The sequence below is a fragment of the Dermochelys coriacea genome, chromosome 10, assembly GCF_009764565.3.
Source record: "Dermochelys coriacea isolate rDerCor1 chromosome 10, rDerCor1.pri.v4, whole genome shotgun sequence".
Taxonomy (NCBI): domain Eukaryota; kingdom Metazoa; phylum Chordata; order Testudines; family Dermochelyidae; genus Dermochelys; species Dermochelys coriacea.
Window position 1 is genome coordinate 4160852 of NC_050077.1, and position 4577 is coordinate 4165428.

Below are 4577 nucleotides of genomic sequence, written 5' to 3' on the forward strand. Positions count from 1 at the left end.
AGTTGTAAGAACGCTTGATAGAGATCTTGTAGATGTTCTTTACATTCAATGGCTTGGTTAAATCTGAGAATATTAAGCCTTTAAACAGCTCCCCCTTCTGGCCTTGATCATTCTAAAGATTAGCAGAGAAGCAGAAGGTGTCACAATTGATCTGTTGGCAGAAAATGTTGCCTGCAAAGTGCCCTGATTATGTAACACAACAGACTGGTAAATGGTAGGTTTCACAGTAGCAGCCGTGTTAGTCTGTATTTACTAAAAGACAAGAAAAGGAGTACTTGTGGCACCTTAGAGACTAACAAATTTATTAGAGCATAAGCTTTTGTGAGCTACAGCTCACTTCATCGGATGCATCCGATGAAGTGAGCTGTAGCTCACGAAAGCTTATGCTCTAATAAATTTGTTAGTCTCTAAGGTGCCACAAGTACTCCTTTTCTTTTTGCGAATACAGACTAACACGGCTGCTACTCTGAAAAAAGACAAGGAGTACTTGTGGTACCTTAGAGACTAACAAATTTATTTGAGCATAAGCTTTCGTGAGCTACAGCTCACTTCATCGGATAAGTGAGCTGTAGCTCATGAAAGCTTATGCTCAAATAAATTTGTTAGTCTCTAAGGTGCCACAAGTACTCCTTTTCTTTTTGCGAATACTGGTAAATGGCATCTTATTTCCCCAAAGCAGACCTGGCCCTGCTCTGTAGAACACCTAAAAGAGACTACTCACAGGGGTAAGGTATACTTTATATGAGTAAGGTCTGTAGGATCAGGCCCTGGACTCTCCAGAGCCAGCATTCAAAGGCCTGATTTACACTTAAAAGTTAGAAAGACACAACTACAGCACTCAGGGGTGTGAAAAATTCACACTCCCGAGGGCGGTAGCTATGCCAACCTAGCCCTGGTGTAGGCATGGCTAGGTTGATGAAAGAAATGTTCTATCTACTGCTGCTCAGAAAGATAGATTACCTACATTGATGGAAAAACCCTTTCCCTCACTGTAGAAAGCATCTACACTACAGGTCTACAGCAGCATAACTGCAGTGTCATACCAGTGCTGCTGTCATGCCCATAGCACAGACATGGCCAGACAGTTCTAGATGACTGCAACAGGCATCAGTTCCTACTGACATAAAGTGAAACCTCTGAGACAAGAGCTGAAAAGTATGACTAGCGGTTCTGCCCAACTGCTTTGTCACAATGATGATTATGATGAGTAACATCATTTTAAAGCCTAATTACGAAGGTATATTTATTATCCCACACTTGGCCATATCACTGGGGTACTTGTGTAATTTCACAGATGAGTGACACTTAAGGCAGCCCATTACTGTCAGCAGCCTCCATCTCATTTCATGCTAATTGCTCTCCAAAACTAGTAGGACGCAGTTTTGACATGAAAACATTTTCAACAGTATCATTAATTTAGGGTGGAAATTTCATGGAGTCATTACAGTCAATATCCTCAGCCGTTCCTCATTATCTCCCCCAGCCCCTGCACACTTTAATGCTGATTACCAAAAAGGCAGATATTATCTACTCCTAATTCTGAAGTACCATAAATGGGTCTCTTTAAGCATCTTCAAAGAGAAGTTAAAGGTTACCTGATATATCTAATGGCCTGAGTTGCCACAATACTTAGTTTTTCTGATGGTCAAAAGACTTAACTAATTTATACTTTTTCCCCACATAGATATTATTAAATCCTATCAGTGTTGAACTGAAGAAGGACAGTATGTGTAGATTTTCCTTTAGCTCATGTGTCTGAGCCATGTGCTTTTTGGAGCAGGAGGATTTGAGTTCTATCCCTGCTGCTGCTTCTGCCATGAAGTTCCAAGTAGGCACTATGTGCAGCAGAATGATGCCTATCAAGGCCTACATAGCATTAAATTTCTGAAAATATTTAATACATTAACTTAATACATTTCTGCCTGCCTTGCTTCTTTCACCTCTGTAGAAAATCTTCTTCCAAGGAAAAGGTCTGTTCTCCAGTTCTTGCAAGTACAGAACCCAGTCCCAGGGGGGAACAATATCTTATCTGTATTTGCCCAAATAGTCATGCTGTGACATCCCATCTCAATGTAACTATATTCATTTTTTTATATTGTGATGTCATATTTTAACATGGCAATACATTACTGTGCACAGCCACAGCAGACAACATTGAATGCTTCAATGCATCATCACGGGGCCTTGAAACATTTTTGAATTGTCCGGTGATTACAGGTGCAGGAGGGATCCTATGAAAATTGGGACCATCTTGCCAATGCCAGGAGAGATGGCAATCCTTGGATTAATGGGAGTTAGCACCTGTATGTCAAGTGAGGTGGGGAAGCAGATCTCTGGTAATATCTTTTATCCCAAGTGAGCTTGATGTCTCATCTGATGATGCAAGAGTGAGAGCTTAGAGAACAGACCTTTGCTTTTTTTGAGACACTATTTGGAAAGACCCAGGAACAGAAATGATGGGCTCTAAAGAGATCTGCTCCAGTCCTCCACAAATGGATGGATAAGTCAGCCCAAGATGGGTCATCTGAAGGGGACTGGGGAGAAAAAAGGGGTGATCCTGAAAGACTGAAAAAATATACCAGTATCTCTCACTTTATACAAACTCCCAAGAAGATTTTTTATTTTCAGATTAACACAGCTGGTCAATCCATGTTAAATCCATTCTCTGTATTACTAGAGAACCCTCTTCAGTTAGAGGTGGGGCAGTTCTCATCTCATTGAGGCCCGTATGTGCAACATAGGCCTTTAAAACATATGATCAGCCCCCAGTGTGAACACAACCACAAATTTCCCCATTAAAGAAACAGACACATTGATGGTTAATTCTGGCTCACATCACTAGCTTTCCTACCAAAGCCTTAAAACAAAACATGACCTTCATCAAATGTTCTGATTCTGTGTCACTCTTTGTAGCATGTATCTACCCAATCTCTTAGTGGCTCTTCACACTACATAGTTCTTAGGATCTGCAACATTTGGCACTATTGTAAGTAACATCTTTTCTATATATATATTTTAAATAAAATTTTTAAAAAATGTTAAATTCCAAGTATGGACATCCTGTAGATCAGTGGTTCTCAGTTTTTCCAGACTACTGTACCCTTTTCAGGAGTCTGATTTGTCTTGCGTACTTGAGTTTCATCTCACTTAAAAACTACTTGCTTACAAAATCAGACATAAAAATACAAAAGTGTCAAAGTACACTATTACTGAAAAATTGTTGACTTTATAATTTTTAACATATAAGTATAAAATAAATCAACTGGAAAATATATATTGTACTTACATTTCATTGTATAATTCTGTATATATACTGCTCCATTATACATTTCATTGTATAATGGAGCAGTATAAGCAGTAATTGTTTGCATGAAATTTTAGTTTAGAACTGACTTCGCTAGTGCTTTTTATGTAGTCTGATGTAAAACTAGGCAAATATCTAGATGAGTTGATGTACCCTTGGAAGACTTCTGTGTACCCCCATTTTGAGAACCACTGCAGGAGATTATATATGCTAGTCAGGATTCGTATTCAGTATTATATCAGATTGAGAGGCAGGATTGCTGATTTTGTCCATTGTGGGCTAAACATGTCCGTCAAGTTGCTGTCTTGATCTTTCACAACACAATAGGATCAAAACTTGTTTCAAAACATAATCGTGCTATGTTAACTGGTCATCATGCTGCAATGTGGTGAGGATGCTTCCAAAACCATCACCACAGGTTGTGAAAAATATCATTGTGTCATAGACTGTGTGCCATATCTATCCTCACCAAAAGCTGGAGATACAGGATTTCCGGGATTTCCTCAGCTCTACAGGGCTGCCCTGGAACATCTCTGGATTTTTGGTACTGCTGGGGTGGACGCCAAACCGTGAAAACTGCACTGGATAGAATAAGGGGGCAAGGATGGAGAGTCCAGGAAGGGCACAGAGTGAATACTCCCCTTTGGAAGTACTGCCTGAATTCACTTTACATAGGTGACTGGTCACTTTTCTCATTAAATGTATTTGATGTCAATATTTTCTCTTTTTTCCAAAGGCAGAGAGAATCCTCAAGGCTGGGTAGGGTATGGTAGGGCAGGGGGTTCATCTGAGGAGAAAATCCCAAGCATGTCCCTAGCCCATTGTAGGCAGGGGGCAAGGTGAGTGCCCAGGCTCCCAAGTGAGAAAAGCTGAGGCTGGTTTTTAGGCCCCAAACCCACACGGCACAAGGCCCTGTGTGTGGCTGTTGGCTCACAAACCCTGAGGCCGGGGACCAAAAAGGTACAAACCACCTGTGGGGTCTCCTGGTGCTGTTTGGCCACCCCCAAGCCCTCAGGCTGGATCACCAAAATGAGGGGTCCCTTCCCCAGGTGGTCGCCATAGTGACGGTGGGTTTACCCCTCTTGATGGTAAATATTTGATTCCAGTCCTGAAGCCCCCAAGGGTTGGGGTGAAACGTCCCTATGGGGAGGACTCCAATTTAGTGGAGGTCAGTCCGCCAGGGATAGAGGGGGCACTGACAGCAGAGGCACTCTATACTCATTCTCTATGGTTACAGAGACTGATGGGTAGAGAGACGCTGGGACGGAGGGAG